Source organism: Chiloscyllium plagiosum, unplaced genomic scaffold, assembly GCF_037043375.1.
Source record: "Chiloscyllium plagiosum isolate Xiang-an unplaced genomic scaffold, Cpla_swu_hap1 HiC_scaffold_51, whole genome shotgun sequence".
In the NCBI taxonomy this organism is placed as follows: Eukaryota; Metazoa; Chordata; class Chondrichthyes; order Orectolobiformes; family Hemiscylliidae; genus Chiloscyllium; species Chiloscyllium plagiosum.
The window spans coordinates 35,393,471-35,413,655 of NW_028270189.1; the positions used below are offsets into that span (position 1 = coordinate 35,393,471).

Genomic DNA, 20,185 nt, shown 5'->3' on the forward strand with positions numbered 1-20,185 from the left:
TCTATATGGACTTCAGTAAGGCATTCGACAAGGTTCCCCATGGGAGACTGATTAACAAGATTCTATCTCATGGAATACAGGGAGAACTAGCTATTTGGATACAGAACTGGCTCAAAGGTAGAAGACAGAGGGTGGTGTTGGAGGTTTGCTTATCAGACTGGAGGTCTGTTTCCAGTGGAGTGCCACAAGGATTGGGCCTAAGAATGGTGAATAGCGAAGGGTAAGGGAGTCCAAAACTCGAGAGTACAAACGGGACGTGAGAGAGCAAAGATTTAAAGAGGGAGCTGAGGGGCAACATTATCCACAGAGGATGGTGCACAGACAGAACAGACTGCCAGGGGAACATGGGAGAAACAAGAACAATTACAGCATGGAAAAGACATTTGGGCAGGTACATGGAGGGGAGAAGGTTTGAAGAGCTAAGGGCCAAACGCAGGCAAATGAGACTCATTCATTATAGGAAACATGGAGAGCATTGATGAGTTGTACCACAGGTTCTGTTTCTGTGCTGTATCACTCTGTATCCAGTTAAAGAGGATTACAGTACCGAAATAAAGCATGTTGTAGACGCTGAAGCAATTTATAGCGATAAGGAGGGTAGTCTGGAATGCAGTACATTTCAAATATGTGGAGGACTATCGGGAAGGGAGGTAGTTACAGGGACAGGAACTGTTATAGGAGTTAAAAATTACTGAAGACACTGTTGCACAAGCCATGCCATAGGCACAGAGTTGCAGAGTAGTGAGTCTTAGCACAGTGATGGAGGGAGGACACAGAACAGAAAGATCCCAGGCAGCATTCCCAACCTCTCGTCAGAGGCCTGCTTGCCCCTCTGTTGTCCTGATGCTCACTAAGACAGCACAGGCCTGGATTGATAACTATGCACTCCCCATGCTGTCTCAGTGCAACATAAAATAAAGTAGAGGTGGTGATTGAGTCTGGGGTGTGTCTGTACTGTACTGCGCTCCCCCTCCAGCACTGTATCTATGTCATGTCCTGTTAGCGATGTTTGGAGCCCTCTCATTACTCCCTGCTCTGTGCACTGTGAGTGATCTTACCTCACTGCAGGATTTATTGAAGACTCCACATCGCCCTTCCGTTTGCCTCTCGGGCTGACCAATCATCTTCAATGAGGTGTTGGACGAGACCCCCAGAACTTCCTAAATACCTACAGGAGACAGAGAGATAGACAGAATAGAAAATTAGACTGATGCAGTGAGGGTTACACATGGAGAATGGAAATGAACCCCACAGCTATCTGGAAAGTCCCACTCCATCCCTGGGTTGTGCTGTTGCATTTCTCTGGAGTGGAGAATTCTGTTGCTCAGGATCTGGAGTAACTGGAAGAGCGGGAGGCGCTGACAGAGGCAGCAATTCGACCCACACAGTGAGGGATACCACATGGACAGAGACTGAGTGATATCACCAGAGTGCTGCAAGACTTCAGGATCACACAGTCATGTTGGAAGAATGGGTTTAGCTTCATGATGCTCTAGTATCAGTGCTCAGGGATGAGCAACCAGTGAGCAGGTGAAGTCATGGCCAAGTGGTATTATTGCTAGAACATGTATCCAAAACCTCAGCTAATGTTCAGGGGAAGAGGGTTTGAATCCCACCATCAGAAATGGTGGAGTTTGAAATTAATAATTTTAAAAATAGTAATTAACAATCCATAAATAAATACGAAACCATTGCTGATGTGCAAAAAAACCAAATACTTGTCCTTTAGATAAGGACATCTCCTCACGTGGTCTACACGATGTACTCACAGCAAAGTGTTTGCCTCTCAATTACCCTCTGAAATGGCCGAGCAAGTTACTTAGCTCGAAGGCAGCTAGGGCTGGAAAAGAAAGGCTGGTCAGCCAGAGGCACCCACATCCCATACCCGATTTAATAAATAGTCCATTAGGATGGTCCCACTGGAACTGTACTGGAACCAGTGTCCTGGCCAATCATGTCGGTAGGTTTATGGGACAGGGCTTTAAACTGACACAGAGGATGCTGGGACAGGGTTCAGGTGAAACGAGCTTTCCAAATGCAAAGAGAAAAGGTGAAGTGTGGGAGCAGCGTGGGAATATGACTGAAGACAAGCAGAAAGGAACAGGATGGGACAGAGTTTAACTACACCAGGGAATGTACATCAGGGAATAGGGCTGTGACAGGAAATTATGGAAAATAGTAAATTATGTTTTTTTTGGAATGGATAATGTCTCTTCAATAAGGTAGATTCATTTGTGACACAGAGATAAAAGGGATTTAGACACCAGAGAGACATGCGTACAGGGCGAACAAAAGGTGGGCATAAATATTCAATGGTTCACCACCTTGTGCAAACTCAGGCAAAATGGGCAACGCTAACAATAATGGATAACAAAGGCATTACAGAGAAATCATTTGGCCTCAGATCATGAAGTAGAGTCAGTCTGAATGTAAATTCTGGCTACTACTTTCCAAGGACACAAGCAGCAGAACCGTTTTAGGCCAGCGAACTGCATTCCATTGCTCATCACTGCATTACACAGGAACTCACTGGGATTTTTTAACAAAGGCATTGTGATAATTTTGGAAAACTTCAATATTTCCATAATCTGGGACAGTCACACTGACAATAGTGATATTGGAAGAGGAGTTCAGAAAAAGTTTTTGTCGGTTTTTTTTTGAATAACAAATTGTGCAACTGGCTAGGGACATAGCTATCTCAGAGTGACCGATGTGTGATGAAACTTAGTGGATGAGTAATGTCACCTGGAGAGATCCTCAGGGAAATGGTGATAAAGTGCAGTTTAAAGAAATATAAAGTTTTAAAGTGAACCACAGAAAGGACAAGCTACAACTAGAAACAAAAACAGCCAATTACACGGGTTTGAGATGAGACCTGACCAAGGTAAAGAGGCGAAACAGACTGAAATATGGGCCTGTAAATGAACAGTTTGAAGGAAGAGTAAATCACTCAACAAAAGAACATTCCATCGAAACAGAAAATCTCAGCAAGAAATTCCCTCCGGCCCCTCACTCAGGACAAAATGGATCATATTAGATTATGAGGCTTAGAAGATCACCAAAAAGTACTTAAAATCCTGAAGCGAGAAAATGTTTTTGGAGTAAGTGTTAAAGGGATTGCAAAGGGTCTGCTCGCAGGAGTTGGGCAGTGGGAAGGGGAATCAGTGTAAGGGTTTAATGTCACAAAAGGAACAGGGAGAGGTGAAGGTGCTGGAGGTGGTGAGAGTGTTACAGAGAGTGGACAGGATCTGAACGGTGTTACAAAGCTAGTACGGATTGCTGCAGCCGGAGGTGTTTGCAGAGATAGGGAGGGATACATGTATTTTTATTTATTCATTCATGAGATGTGGGTGTCACTGCTAATTACACAGAGGACAGCTCAGAGTCAGTCATACTGCAATGGGTCTGGAGTCACATATTAGCCAGGCCAGGTTAGAATGTCAGATTTTCTACACAAAAGGAGGTCAGTGAACCAGATGAGTTCTTCCCACTGATCAACAATGCTTTTATGGTGGCCTCACCAATGTCTTGTACAGATACAATATGTCGTCCCAACTCCTACTCTTAATGCTCTGCCCAGTGAAGGAAACCATCCCAAACGCCTTCTTCACCAGCCTGTCTGTGACACCACTTTTAAAGAACTGTTTACCTGGGTCACTGGGTCACTTACTGACAACACGACCCAGGGCTCTAACATTAACTGTACAAGTCCCACCCTGGTTTGTTTCACCAAAATGGAACACTTCACCTTTATCTAATTAAACTCCATCAGCTATTCTTCAGCCCACTATCCCAGCAGTACTGTTCATCCTGTTGTATCATAGATAACCTTCATCACTGTCCAGTTTACCACCAATTTCAGTGTCACCCAAAAAACTTAACTTACTTAACAATATTCCCATCCAAACCATTTATCCAAATAACAAACAACAGGGGACCCACCCCACTGCTGGTCACATGTCGCCAGTCAGAAAGACAATATGTCTCCCATCACCCTCAGTCTCCTACCATCTAGCCCAATTTTCTGTCCAGTTGACTACCTCCTCCTGAACGTCATAACCTTTTACACTGATCTGAGCTTATTACCCAGCTTTCCATACGACACGTAGAACACAGAACAGTACGGAACAAGACCCTTCGGTCATGATGAAATGCCAATCTTTTATCCGACCGTAAGATTAAAAAAAAGTGGCAGATAGAGTTTAATTCAGATAAATGCGAGCTGCGGCATTTTGGGAAAGTAAATTTTAGCAAGACTTACACACTTAATGGTAAGGTCCTAGGGAGTGTTGCTGAACCATGCGACCTTGGGGTTCAGGTTCATACCACCTTGAAAGTGGAGTCGCAGGTAGATAGGATAGTGAAGAAGGTGTTTGGTATGCTTTCGTTTATTGGTCTGAGTATTGAGTACAGGAGTTGGGAGGTCATGCTGCAACTGTACAGCACATTGGTTAGGCCACTGTTGTAATATTGCGTGCAATTCTGGTCTCCTTACTTTTGGAAAGATGTTGGGAAACTTGAAAGCGTTCAGAAAAGATTTACAAGTATGTTGCCAGGGTTGGAGGAGTTGAGCTATAGGGAGGGGCTGAACTGGCTGGGGCGTTTTTCATTGGAGTGTCGGAGGCTGAGGGGTGACCTTACAGAGGTTTACAAAATTATGAAGGGCATGGATAGGGTAAATAGACAAAGTATTTTCCCTGTGGTTGGGAAGTCCATAGGTTTAGGATAAGAGGGGAAAGACATAAAAGAGACCAAAGGGGCAACTTTTTCCACACAGTGTGTGGTACGTGTATGGAATGAGCTGCCAGAAGAAGTGGTGAAGGCTGGTACAATTGCAACATTTAAGAGGTATATGAATATGAAAGGTTTGGAGGGATATGGACCAGGTGCTGGCAGGTGGGATTTGATTGGTTTGGGATATCTGGTCGGCTTGGACGGGTTGGACTGAAGTGTCTGTTTCCATGCTGTACACCTCTATGACTCGAACTTCCGTTCCCTTCATTTTTTTTATCATCCATGTGCCTATCCAGAAGTATATTAAATGTCCCGAATGCATCTAATTTTACTGCCACCGCTGGCAGTGCATTCCACATACACCACTCTATATGTAATGAACCTACCTCTGAGATCTCCCCTTAACCATCTGCTAATCACCGGAAAATTATAACCCCTTGTAATAGCTATTTATGTCAAGGTAAAAAAATCTCTCTATTCACTCTATCTATGACTTTCATCACCTTGTTCACCTCTGCCAAGTCACCCCTCATCCTTCTTCACTTCAACGAGAAAAGCCTTAGCTCCCTCAACCTTTCTTCATAAGACATGCTCTCCAGTACAGGCAGCATCCTGGTAAATCTCCTCTTTACCCTCTCTAAAACTTACACATCCTTCCTGTAATGAAGGGACCAGAACTGAACACAATATTCCAACTGAGGTCTAACCAGGGCTCTATAGAGCTGCAACATAACCTCTCGGCTTTAAAACTCAATCCCCAAACTAATGAAATCCCATACAATATATTCCTTCTTAACAAGCCGATTAGCTTGGGTGGCAACTTTGAGGGAACTATGGATCTGTTCCTCCACACTGCCAAGGATCCTACCATTAACCAGGAATTCTGCATTCAAATTCAATCTTCTAAAATTAACGACTTCACACTTTTCCAGATTGAACTCCATCTGCTACTTCTCAGCGTCTTGTCAATGCCCCATTGCAACCTACAACAGCCCCACACACTATCAACCACTCCACCAACCTTTGTGTCATTGGGAAACTTACGAACCGACTCTTCCATTCACATATTCAACTTATTCATAAAATCACAAAGAGCAGAGGTCCTGTAACCACTCCCTGCAGAAAACCACTGGTCACTGAGCTCCAGGATGAATGGTTTTCTATCTATCATCGCCCTCTGTCTTCTGTGGGCCAGTAATCCCGTATCCAGACAGACAGGTTTCCCTGTATCCCATGCCTCCATATTTTCTGAATGAGCCATAAAGGTGTTTCATCACATTCTAAAAAGATTCAATAAGACTTGTAAGGCATGACCTGCCCCTGACAAAACCATGCTGACTATCTCCAATCAAACTATGGTTTCCCAAAGAATAATAAATCCTATCTCTCAGAGTCCTCTCCAATAATCTGCACACCACAGACATAAGACTGACAGGTGTGCAATTCCCAGGATTATCCCTATTCCCTTTCCTGAACAAGGGAATCATAGTTTCCTGCCTCCAATCATCTGGTCCGACTCCAGTGGACATTGAGGGTGCAAAGGTCATCACCCAGGTGTGCAGCAATCCATTCCCTCGCTTCGTGTAGTAACTTTGGACACATCCAGTCTGGCTCAGTGACTTATATTTTACAAAATTCTCAGTACATTCTCCTTCTTAACATCCACCTGTTCACGTACATCAGCCTGTTTCACACGGCCCTCACAAACGACAAGACCCTTCTCAGCCGTGAATACTGAGACATAGTATTCATTAAGGACCTCCCCTACCTCCTGTGACTCCAGGCACAAGTTCCTTCCACTACCCCAGATTGGCCTTATCCTCACTCATGCCTTGCTCTTGTTCCTCCCATAAGTGGAGAATACCTTATGGTTTTCCTTAATCCTTCCCAACAATGCTTTTTCACATTCCCTTCTAGTTGCCCTAAGTCCATTCCACGGTTCCTTCCTGGTATCTTGAGAGAATCCCTACTGTGTGGAAATGGGCCATTTTGCCCAACACCTCCATACCAACCTTCCAAACAGTATCCAACCCAGCCCCATTCCCCACCCTATTACTCTCCATTTGCCCTGACTAATGCACCACACCTGCACATCCGTGAACACTATGGTTAATTTAGCATGGCTGAGCCACATAATCTGCACATTTTTGGGCTGTGGGGGGAAACCAGAGCACCTGGAGGAAAACCACGCAGACACTGGAAGAATGTGCAAACACCCCACAGACAGTCGCCTGAGGCTGTAATCGAAATGGAGTCCATGGTGCTATGAGGTAGCAGTGCTAACCACTGAGACACCTTGCCACCCAATGCAACTCTCTGGAGCCCTGTCTGATCCTTGCTTCCTCGAACTTAAGTAAACTTCCTCCTTCCTCTTGACTCGATGCTAAAGTCCATGTGGACAACGTTGACTGCTCTGCCTTCATCTATCTTTGGCCACCTCCTCGAAGAGTCAATCCGGTTTGTGCAACATAGTTTTCCACTCACAAAGCCCTGCTGACCATCTCGAATCAGCCCTTGCCTTTGTAAATTTAAGGAGCACCTTTCTCACAGAATCTCCTCCAACAACTTCCCTATCACTGGGGTCACTGAGCTGTAATTTCCTGGCTTTTCCCTGCAGCCCTTAAGTGATGGAACAGCATTAGCCGCCCTCCAGTCTTCCAACACCTCACTGTGTCTGTTGATAATATAAATATTTCTGTTAGAAACACTGCAATCTCTTCCCTCGCTTCTCACAATATTCTAGCACAGATCTAATGAGGATTGATCTACCTTGATTTGTTTTAAGATTCCAGCACTTTCTCTTCTCTGTTGAGGATTCTTTCCAAGACATCACTATTTATTTCCCCACGTTCCCGAGCTTCCATGTCTTTCGCCACAGTAAATTCTGACAACACTATTTTGTCTAATATCTGACTCATCTCCTCTGGTTCCACACATGGGTGACCTTATTTATCTTTAAGGGGGCCTATTCTCTACCAAGTGACTCTTTAGCCCTTATTGAAACTTGCGTAAAGGCTTCTGATAATTCAAATACACCATATCCCCCGTACCACCACACCCTCCTACACCATTACAATTCTGCCACTTATATTCACACCAACAAATTAAATGCAACAGGCTCAAAAACAAATTCTCTTTTAATCAATTGGCTTTCTAAGTGGCCAGTTATTGTGTATTGAAATATCCTTTCTAACAATGTCAGTATGCTCCCGATTTACTGTCAGGCTAACACTATTTGGTTTCAGACTGACAGCAGAAAGGGTTGTGGGAGATCTTGTTTATCAATCTGAAAAAGGTAGCTCACAGGGTCAGCAGGTAATAGAGATGGCAAATAAAATGCTGACATTTATTACAGAGGGAATGGAGTCTAAAATTAGGCAGGTCTAGCTAAAACTATGCAAGGTACAAGTCAGACCCACCTCGAATATCATGAACAGTGTGAGTGCCCGCAGGAAAGATATTTTTGAATTGGAGACAGGTCAGAGAAGGTTCACTCGGCTGATCCTGGGAATGGAGGAACTTTCTAATGAGAAGAGGTGGAGTAGGTTGAGGTTGAACCCATTGAAGTTTAGATAATGAGAGAGAAATGGAATGAAACATCCAAAATTCTGAGGGGGTCTGATCGGGCAGATGCTGGGAAGTTAGAAAATAGAACAGTAGAGCACAGCAACAGGCCCTTCGGCCCACCACGTCTATGCTGTCCAAGATACTATTCTAACTCATACCATCTGCCTGCACATGGTCCATATCCCTCTATTCTCTGCCTGTTCATGTTTCTGTCTAAATCCCACTTCAAAACTTTACTCACATTTCTGCTTCTACGACCTCCCTCTGTAACATCCACTCCACGTAAAAAAAAACTTGCTTCACACATCTCGTTTAAACTTCCTCTTTCTCACCTTAAACCTATGCACTCCAGTATTTGAAACTTACACATTGGAAAAGAGATACTGACTATCTACATTATTTATCCCTGTCCTAACGTTATATCCCTATACTTGGTCACCTGTCAGCCTCTGATACTCTCACGAAACTATCCAACTTTGTTTAATTTCCTCTTAAACCTAACACACCCTTAAAAACCCTAAAACACAGGTAACGTGCTGATAAATCCCTTTTGCACCCCTTCCAAAGCCTCCCCATCCTCCCTATTGTGTGGAGGTGAGAACTGCACACAATACTCCAAATGTGGCCAAACAAACGTCTTATAGAATCACAGCATCAGATGGAAACCACTATACCCAACATTGTGACTGATGAAGGCCAGTGCTCCATTTGCTTTCTTTCCCATCTGAAATACTTCTGTTGCCATTTTCTGGGAGTTACCGACTTGCACCAAGATCCTTCTGTATATCAATATCCCTCAGTATGCTAACGTTCTTATTGAATTTGACATCATCTCACGCTTGTCCAGATTGAACTCAATTTGCCATTTCTGTCTATCTCTCCAACTGTTCTGTAACCTCCTGCAGATGTTAATGAATCAGGGAAACAAGGGTTTTGTGGAAAAGGCAGGAAAGTAGAGTTGAACAGTATCAGATCAACCATGATCTAATTGAAGGACAGAGCATAGTCAATGGGCCAAATGGCTTCATTCCCCTCCTACATCTCATGATCTGAGCACAAATTCATTATATCTTGCATAATATTATGGGTCTCTGCTCACAAAACTCCTTTATAATGGAATTATTGGATATTTATTAGTACACAGCATTTGATCTACAAATATGATGATGTTATAGAAAACCACCTCACATACAATCCAGGATTCTATCCGTTACAGCACTGATACTCATTGCTGTATCAGTCGGCATGGAGTCCACTGTCACACACAGTTACTGTACTGCCCTTGCCATTAGTACATACAGTCCTGACTGTAACCATATTGACATTCCCATCACTGTCTGGTGCTTACAAAAGAATTCCTGCTAATGGTTGCTGCTGCTTGCTTATTCTCAGCTCCACTTTTGATATTCAGATCCACATGACTGTCTCATTAATACATTAACCTCATCCTTCCTTCACAAGTTGTTGGCTTTTTGCCTAGTCTGCCTATTGGGACTAGATTGGGTTGGGATATCTGCTCAGCATGAATGGATTGGACCGAAGGGTTGGTTACCATGCTGCACTCTATAACTCTATCCCAACAACCCTTCAGTATTCACCTCCCAGTCATGGTCATTCTGCAGCTAAATCTCCGGATGACAGTTCCATCATATCTGTTCACTGTCATTCCATCTGCCTTATGGCGAATACAGGGAGTCATTCCTCAGTAGTGGGGGGTTAAACAGATTGGTAGAGGTTACAGAGACAGGGAGGCTTCCAGGGACTCGAGGATCTTAGAGTTAAACAGAGTTACATCTGGTCAAGAATGTCAGCGGGACAAAGGGGTTTGGGGATTGGAGGAATTTACAGAGATAGAGGGAGCTGGATTAGATTCTGGAGATAGGGATAGGGATGGATGTAGGGAGAGGCAGACAGTCGGAGAGGCACAGACGGGGTGTGTTTCCGGGAGAAGTGTATTGTGAATACTAACAGACATATGGAAGATTGTAGTGACTGAAACGTTTACAGTTATAACAAGGCTTCTCGGTTCTGAAGGTTACAGAGATCGGAAGGCAATGGAGAATGCCAGTGTGCTGGGATGGAGACAGTTATACAGATGGGGAGGGTTGCACAAACTGAAGGAGGTTCCTGTGGTCGCGAGGGGTATGGTGTCGGGAATGAGGGTGAAATTTAACAAGATAAAGATCAAAGAATTGGAGAAGGATAAGGAGATTACAAATTTTTCACAGCAAAGGAAGGGTTGTAGGAGCTGGAGAAGATTACATAGATAGGGACCGATGGAGAGGTTAAAGACAAATACATTGACATGGAGGGTGGCATTGGTGGGAGGATCTTACAGGGATAGACAGGACTGTCAGGGTTTACCAGGATGAAGGAATTTAGTATCTACTGCAGAAGTTTAGGAATTAGGGTGTTAGGGATTGGAGAACCTGACAGAGACAGAGAGAATGGTGTGGACTAGAGGAGATTCCAGACAGAGGTAGGATTATCGGGACTGGAGGATATTACAGTGATCACGAACACAGAATGGGCCAGGATTGATGCCTGCGATCCCCTGTGCTGTCGCATCGAGGACCAGTACAGTAGAGGTGAAAGCAGGACCCTCACAAGATGGTGGGAATGAAGCCTAGAATGTTGCTGTTCCTTGCCCAGATCTGTGTCTAAGTCCTGTCTTCCAGGTCTTAATAAAGACATCTCCTCCTTCCACCCTGTGCTGTATACTGTGAGCGATCTTACCGGCTGCAGGATTTACTGAAGGCTCCAGATGTCCCTCTCCATCCCTCTCTGGCTGACCAACCAGCTTTAATGAGGTGATGGATGAGACAGGAGTTAGGAACATCCTGATTACCTGCATGAGACAGAAATAGACAGAATGGGAAATTAGACTGATGCAATGAGGATAACACATGCAGAGTTGCACAGAGTCCAGCAGCGATCTCGAAAATCCCAATCTCCATCCCTTGCCCGTGCTGCTGCATCTCTCTGGAGTGGAGAATTCTGTTGACTCAGGATCTCAGACCATCTGTAAGAGGGAGAAATGCTGACAGAGGCAGCAAATAGACTGACACAGCGAGGGATACCACATGGAGAGATACTGAGTGATATCACATTCTTAGACACTGCATTAACAGGGAATTGTTTGAATTTGTAACAAAGGCACTGGGATAATTGTGAGGGGATTCAACCTTCCTATCTCATCATCTCTTTGGCGGTGGGTCACAGACGAGGCTGACTCTCTCCCACTCCTGGGCGGTGCGGGTCCTGAGTTGACTGTACAGAACGATGTTACCTTTCACAGGTTCTGTTACACTTGGAGCAGAAGGTGGCCATGGGAAGGGGGAGTGGAGCGTTGGTGTGGCAGCACGTTCCTTGTGTTATTTTCTCTTGGATTCTCATTTTCCCCACTGAAAGTCTCGAGGTGCTCGACACCTTCCCAATGCTCATTCCCCACTTCGGACGGTCTTGGCCCAGGACTTAAAGGATTTGATTAAGAGATGAAAAAAAACCTATCAATTCTGAAGAAGCCAACGTTTAGAAGTGTGGACGCATTGGTTAAAGAGATCGCTAGGTAGTCTCCAAGCAGGAGTGCAGTAGGAAGAGGAAACGTCAGCATTTAATCAGATGGTCAGAACAGGGAGAATTGAAGGTGCTGGAGGTGGTGAGAGTGTTACAGAGAGGGGCAAAGGCCTGAACAATGTTACAAAGCCAGTACGAATTGCTGCAGCTAGAGCTGTTTGCAGAGGTAGGGATGGACATCTGTATTTTCATTGATTCATTCATGGCCTGAGGAAGTCACCGGATGGACCAGCATACATTGCCCTCCTGCTAATTGCCCAGAGGCAGCTCAGAGTCAGCCATATTGCTGTGGGACTGGAGTCACATGTGAGCCAGACCAGGTAAGAATGCCAGGTGTCCCTCTCTGAAGGACATACGTGAACAAGTTGATTTTTACCAGATAATCAACAATGCTTAAACAGTGGCCTCACTAATGTCCTGTACAGATACACCATGACATCCCAATTCCTACTCTCAATGCTCTGCCCAATGAAGGGTAACCATCTCAAACGCCTCCTTCACCAGCCTGTCTACCTGTGACGCTACTTTCAAAAAACTGTGTACCTGCGTCCCTGGGTCACTGACAACAGTATCCAGGGCCCGAACATTAATTGTACAAGTCCAGCCTGGTCTGCTTTATCACAATACAACATCTTGCATTTCTCCACCTGTTATTTCTAACCTCACTGGCCCAGCAGTATTGTTGCTCCCTTTGTACTCTTCGATAACCCTCTTCACTGTCCACATTATCACCAATTTCAGTCTCACTCACAAACTTGCTAACCATGGCTTCTGTATTATCATCCAAACTGTTTACATAAATGATGCACAACAGTGACACAGCACCGAACCCCACGGCACACTGTTAGTTACATGCCTGCAGTTTAAGCAGTAACCCTCTATGATCATGCTCCGTCTCCTACCGTCAATCCTGTTTTGTATCCAGTTGGTGAGCGCTCCCTGGCTATGTCTGATCTCAACTTACTAACCAGTCTGCCATGCAGAACCTTGCCAAAGGCCTTGATAAAGTTCATGTGGACATCGTGTACTGCTCTGCTTTGATCTCTCACTTGTCTACCTCCACACTCACATTTGAGGCATGATTTCCCGTGCACAAAGCCATGCTGACGATCGTAAATCTGTCCTTACCTTTCCAAAGGCATGATGATCATTCCCCTCAGAATCTCCTCCAACAACTTACCACCCCTGCATCAGTCTGCCTGGCCTGTAGTGGCTGTTGATGATGCAAATATCTCTGCAAGGGGCCCTGCAATTTTCTCCCTCGCTTCTCACAAGGCGCTGGGATACATCTGATCATGTCCCAAGGTTTTATCTAACTTATTGCATTTTAAGACATCCAGCACCTCCTGTTCTCCTGCACTCTTTTCAAGACATCCATATGTATTTTCCTAAGTTCCCGAGCTTCCATATCTTTCTCCGTAGTAAATCCAAACACAAAATATTTGTTCAGTATCCCACCCATCAGCAGTGATTCCACACAGACAGCCTCATTGACATTTCAGGGGCCCTATTCTCTCCCGAGATAATTTTTAGCCTTGGTTGGAACTTGTCAAAATGCTTCTAAAATTTCAAATATACCTCTACCGCAACTAGCCTCCCTCAACCTTATCTATTTTGCCATTTAAGGTCACACCAAAATATAGAATCCAACAGATTTAAATATATTCCCCTTTTATAAAATCATACATCTCCCATTGTTTCTACACATCCAGTTATCATTTATTGTCATATCCTTTATAACACATTCCAGCACGTTCCCGACTCACTGTCAGGCTAACACCGTTTGGTTTCAGACTGACTGCACAAAGGGTTTTGGGAATCCTTGTGAATCAATCTGAAACAGGTAGCTTACAGGATCAGCAGGTCATAGAGAAGGCAAATCAAATGCTGCCATTTATTACAAAGGGAATGGATTCTAAAAATAAGGAGGTCTTGCTAAAACGATGCAAGGTACATATCAGACCACACCTAGATGATAATGAACAGTATGTGATCTGTAAGGAAAGACATTCTTGTATTGGAGGCAGGCCAGGGAAGGTTCACTCGGCTGATCCTGGAGATGGCGGGATTTTCCAATGAGAAGAGGTGGAGTAGATTGCCCTTGAAACTATTGGGGTTTTGAAGAATGGGAGAGAAATTCAATGAAACGTCCAGGATTCGGAGGGGCTTTGACAGGTTAGATGTCGTTAAGTTAGAAAATCGAAAAGTACAGCAGAGTAATAGGCCCTTCGGCCCACCATGGCTGTGCTGACCATGATGCTATTCTAAACTAATCCCATCTGCCTGCACATGGGCGATATCCCTCTATTCTCTGCCTGTTCATGTTTCTGTCTAAATGCCCTTCAAATGTTTGCTCTCGTTGCCACCTCTCCCACCTCCTGAGCAGCTTCTACCCTCTTGATAAAGACAACTGGCCTCATTCATCTCACTTAAAACTTCTCACTCTCACCTTAAACCGAGGCGCCCTAGTATTTGACATTTCTACATTGGAAGGAGGATTCTGACTATCCACACTATTCACGCCTCTCCTAATGCTATATAACTGTACCCGGTCACACCTTAGTCTCCGATACTCACGCAAAACAATCCAACTGCGTCCAACCTCCTTACAGTAAACACATTCTCATCCAGGCAATATTCTGCCAACCCTCTGTTGCAACCTCCCCAAAACCTCCACATCCTTGTTGTGGTGTGTCGATGAGAACAACACGCAACCTTCCAAACATGGCCGAATGAAGTTTCATTCAGTCACAACATGACATGCAAACCTCTGTACTCAATACTGTGACCAATAAAGGTAAGCCTACCATACTCCTCCTTTACCACCACATCCTACTGTGTTGTTATATTTCGGGTGCTATGGATTTGGATCCAATGTCTCTCTGTTTATCAATGTTTCCAATTAGTCAATTAGTGCACTTCTCTCTTCCATTTGACTTCATAGATGCATCACTTCACACTTGTCCCGATGAAATTCAATTTGCCACATCTCTGCCCAACGTTCCAGCTGATCAACACACTGCTGCAACCTTGAACACTCTTCCTCACTATCCACAATTCCCCTAACTATCCCTAATCATTACATGCCTTTCCAAATGCCGTCTGCAAAATTACCAATCAAACTGCTGACCTTTCCATCTGAATCTCCGATATAAATTACACACAGACACAGCAGCACTGATCCTTGTGAAACACCATTGACCACAGACGTCCAATCAGAATTCACCACTCCACATGCCTCTGTCTACTATCACCAAGAAAATATTGTATCCAACTTACCAACGAGCATGGATTGTGATTTGATCTTCCAGATCCCCCTTGCTATTTGGAAGCTGTCCATTCAAAATGACTCTATATTTTGATTCCAGATTAAATTGGCTGTCTCACTAATGCACTGACTGCATCCTTTCTTCACAACAAAACAGGACCTTGTTTGGTTGTTTGCTGATCCTGCCTAATTCCCTACAACCCCTCAATAATCACATTGCGGTCATGGTCATGCTGCAGCCACACCTCCACAATAACAGTTCAATCATATCTGTTCCCTTCAGTTAATGCTGTCATTCCATCTGCCTTGTTGCAAATGCATGGCGCGTGTCACCGAGAGAGGGCCTTTGAGGGATGGATAGAGGTCACAGAGTGGGAGAGATGTTTGGGGACGCGACAATGTTGCAGGGTTAAACATAGTTACAGTTGCTACAGAGTGTCCACAGGAGAAAACATTTTATTGTTTGGAGGAAGTTAGAGAGATAAAGCGTCTTTGATTAGATTCCAGAGATAGGGATGTATGTAGGGTTGTGGCTCGTTACATGGGCTATGTTGAGCAGGGCGTAGAAACATTCACAGCATTCCAGGATGTGGCACATCTAACAACAGTTATGGGATCTGGAGAATATCACAGTGATAGGGAGGATGGTATGGACTGGAGAATATTACAGGGAAAGGGAGGGTATGGACTGGAGAATGTTGCAAGCACATGGAAGATGATATAAGCTGGAGAATGCTGCAGCAATAGAGAGGAGTATATGGACTGGAGGATGTTGCACGGACAGGGATGAAGTTGTAGACTGGCTACAGTTAGAAGGAGAGATAAATTTATGCACTGGAAGGTATGTCAGAGAGAGTGAGTGGTGTGCATGCTGCAAGATACGACAGGGGTAGGGAAGCTTGTAGAGACTAGAGGAGAGAGTGATAGAGAGTCTTGTGAGAGACCAGATTCACTTATGAGCATAGGATGTGCTACAGTGAGCAAAGCCTTTTGCAGATATAAATGAGGATGCAATGGCCACAAAGCAGTCATACCTATAGATAGGTAAATAGGAACTGAAGGAAATGAAGAGATTACACAGGCTAGGAGTGTTGTATGCAGTGGAGGAGATTAACCTGAAAGGAAAGTTTTAGACACTCAACAATGTTAGGAAATAATGGGAGTTCCAATGGTGATAGCAGGTTTCAACAATTCGGAGGATATAGACCTGAAGGAGCTTTGACAGATAGCGATGGTACAGTAAAAAGAATTGTAGTGGCTTCTGTTTCATAAGCAATCCATAAGCACTTACAATAGCCTATTTGAAATGTGCATTATCTCTCGACCATTTATCAGACAGCGCTGCAAATATTTCACTGGCTCTGCCTACCAGCTTAGACTGAAATGGCATGACCCAGAAGACCTCGGGCCACTCTACCTGTCTATGCAATTTTTCAAATGAAATACAGAGTTCCTTGACAGTAGAGTCACAGGTAGTTAGGATAGCGAAGAAGGCGCTTGGTGTGCATTCATTTATTGGTCAGAGTATTGAGTACAGAAGTTGGGAGGTCATGTTGCGGCTGTACAAGACAGTGGTTAGGCTACTTTTGGAATGCTGCATGCAACTCTGCTCTACTTCCGATCGGATGGATTTTGTGAAACTTGAAAGGGATCAGAAAAGATTTACATCAATGTTGCCAGGGATGAGCTATAGGGAGAGTTTGAACAGGTGATGTTTGTTTTTCCTGGAGAGTTGGAGGCGGAGGGTGACCTCATAGAGGTTTATAAAATCAAGAGGGGCATGGAAAGGGTAAATAGACAAAGTCTTTCTCCTGGGGTGTGCGAGTCCAGAATTATAGGGTGAGGTTTAGGGTGAGAGTAGAAAATATAAAAGATAAAAAGGGGCAACTTTTTCACACAGAGGATAGTACGTGTTTGGAATGAGCTGCCAGAGGAAGTGGTGGAGGCAAGTACAACTGCAACCGTTAAAAGGCATCTGGATAGGTATATGAATAGGAAGGGTTTCGAGGGAGATGGGCCGGGTGCTAGCAGGTGGGACTGATCTGCAGAATGTGACCATGAATGGGTTATGGAACCTGGAGGATGTTATGATTTGAACCACAGGTAATGTTTGATTGGATCTTTCAGCCAATCTTACAGATGGTCCAATTGCAACACTTAAGAAGCATTTGGATGGATATATGAATAGAAAGGATTTGGAGGGATATAGACCAGGTACTGGCAGGTTGGACTAGATTGGTTGGAATATCCTGTCGACATGGCTCAGTTGGAATGAAGGGTCTGTTTCCATGCTGTACATCTCTATGACTGTAAGATCGGCTGAATTGTCCAATCAAAAACTACCTGTGGTTCAAATCATAATATCCTCCAGGTTCCACAAGCCATCCCCTGTCCCATCCTGCAGGTTCAATGAATCCCGGAACCTCTAACCTTCTGCAAGTCCCACGTCCCTTTCGAAATTTGTACCATCCTCCAGGTTCGGCAGCCCTTCATACCTTGTAACATGGCCCAGACTCTCCAACTCCTCCTTCCTTTGCAATGTTCCCCAGAAGGGCACTGGAGGATGGTGGGGGTTACAGAGATATGGAGCGACATCAGGATGGGAGGATTTTGCAGACATTAGGAATATATGGACTTGAGGAGGTTTCACAATTTATGAGTGTTGTAGGGACTGGAGGAACTTACAAAGATAGGGATAGTTTTAGTTTGGAGGATTCTGCAGAAAACATTTACGTGGTTAAAGGCAGAATTCCTAGCAGCGTGCAGGAACAAAGGGATCCTGTATCCCTCAGGTTACCACCCAAGGTGACAGGCTGTTAAGAAGGCGGATGGTGTGTTGGCTTTCATTAACAGGGGGATTGAGTTTAAGAGATGTGAGATTTTGCTGCAGCTGTACAGAACCCCAGTTAGACCACACTTCGAATACTGTGAACAGTTCTGTTCGCTTCATTATAGGGAGGACGTGGAAGCTTTAAAGACAGTGCAGAGGAGATTGCGCAGGATGCTGCCTGGACTGGATGGCATGCCCATAGAAGGTAGTTTGTGGAAGCTAGGGCTTTTCTGATCACAGCGAAGGAGGAAGAATGGTGACATGATAGAGGTGTACAAGGGAATGAGAGGCATAGATAGAGTGGATAACCAGAGACTACTTCCCATGGCGAAATGGCTATCACAAGGGGACATAAGTTTAAGGTAATTGGCGGAAGGTTTAGCTTAGATATCAGAGGGATATGGGCCAGGTGCTGGCAGGTAGGACCAGATTGGGTTGTGATATCCTGTCGGCATGGAAGGGACTGGTACGTTATTTACACAGAGTGTGGTGCGTGCTTGGAATGGACTGCCAGCCATGGTAGTAGATTCAGACACGTTACAGACATCTAAGCAACTCTTGGATAGGCACATTAATGATAGTAATGTGTAAGGTATGTAGGTTCGTTTCATCTTCAGAGTAGGATAATAGGTCAGCACAATATTGAGGGCTGAAGGGCTTGTACTGGAATGTGCTATTCCATGTTCTAATAGCAAGAGTTATGGTGGCAGCAAGAGGTTTCGGGAAGCGGGAGAGGATGCGATCTGAATGAAGTGACACAAACAGGAGGCAGATGACCAGACTGCAAGAATTGTGGGGACTGGAGGTGCTTTCACAGGGAGGGAGGAGCATAGAGCCACAGGAGGTTACAGAAATGAGGAGAGCTATCGGGCCTACAGGAGTTCATGGAGATGGGGAGGTTGGGAGGAATGGAGCAGTTTACAGGGATAAGGATGTTGGTAGGATGGGGTGTTTTACACAGACAGGAATGTTTCAGGTGAATGGAGCTGAGTACAGAGATAAAGTGGGTTGTACAGATTGGAAAAACAAATAGACGTATGGAGGGTAGTCGTGACTGAAGATGTTTATAGACACAGGAAGGCTTAGGTTCTGCAGGTTATTTAGATAAAGGGGGTGTGGAATCAGACAAATTCTCCAAGTGATAAAGACAGCAACTTTGATTGGAGACAGTTTCACAGATTAGGGAGCATTAGTAACCTCCTCCAGTTTGGTCAGAGTGGGAAGGGTTGTAGGGGAGCGTGATGTTTACACATGTAAGAACTGGAGAATATTATGGAAATGAGTAGATGGATGGAGACACTGGAGGAGCTTACATTGACAGGGTGGGTGCTGGCAATGAAAAGATATCACATAGATAGTGGGTCTTGTAGGAAATGTATTGAAAGAGTCACAGGCATTGGAATTACTTCTGCAGATTGGGAGTATTACAGGGACTGAGAGGATCGTAGGGTCTCCACAGATTGATCATGTCTTTAAGAATATGTAGATACGGAAATCTTAAACCCAACGCATGCAGTCTTCATTTCAAGACCAGAGCCTTATTATACCTCATCAGCCAAGGATCCCTAAACCTGCCAGCTTTTCCCTTTATCCCAATGGGGCATACGGGTCCTGGATTCTTGATACCACACTTTGAACAGCCTCCCATTTGCCAGTTGTTCCTTTTCCTTCAAACAGACTCACCCTCGATTGGAATCATAATATGGAGGTGCCGGTGTCGGACTGGGGGTGGACAAAGTTAAAAATCACCCAACACTCGGTTCCAGTCCAAAAGGTTTATTTGAAAGCCCGAGCTGTCAGAGCACTGCTTCTTCATCAGGTGGTTGTGGAGCACAATCCTAAGGTACAGAATTTATAGCAACATGATGGCAGTGTCATGGAATAGAATATCAAACAAATTTAGTTTAAGCCTTTCATCTGTTACAGTGATGACCAGCGCTTCCAAAGCGAGTTGGATTATAGCTGGGCATTGTGCAATTTTAAATTCACGGCATTGACGCTGGCCAGACCCTGCAGAATGCCCCCAAACCTGGCCCTGTTCCAGTTTTCCTCTTCAATCTGTGGACCTGCTGATCTTTTTCCATAACTATGTTAAAATGAAGACAGTTGTGGGCACTGGACCCGAAGTGCTCTCCGAATGACACTTAGTCACTTGCCCGACCTCGTTTTCTGAGGGGAGGTCCAGTGTTTCACCTGCCTGGGTAGAGTAG

At 44.6% G+C, this 20,185-nt stretch overlaps 1 long non-coding RNA gene across 1 annotated transcript in view; it reads right to left on the bottom strand.

The window, feature by feature from the left end:
• Positions 1-19,734, bottom strand: part of LOC148135155 (uncharacterized) — an 81,492-nt gene extending 61,758 nt beyond the window's left edge. The window contains exons 1-3 of the long non-coding RNA XR_015755547.1: positions 19,659-19,734; positions 11,038-11,149; positions 1,059-1,168 (exon numbers count right to left, since the gene is read on the bottom strand). This is a non-coding gene — a long non-coding RNA (uncharacterized LOC148135155). The remainder of the gene's footprint in view (positions 1-1,058; positions 1,169-11,037; positions 11,150-19,658) is intronic.
• Positions 19,735-20,185: the final 451 nt, after the last annotated feature.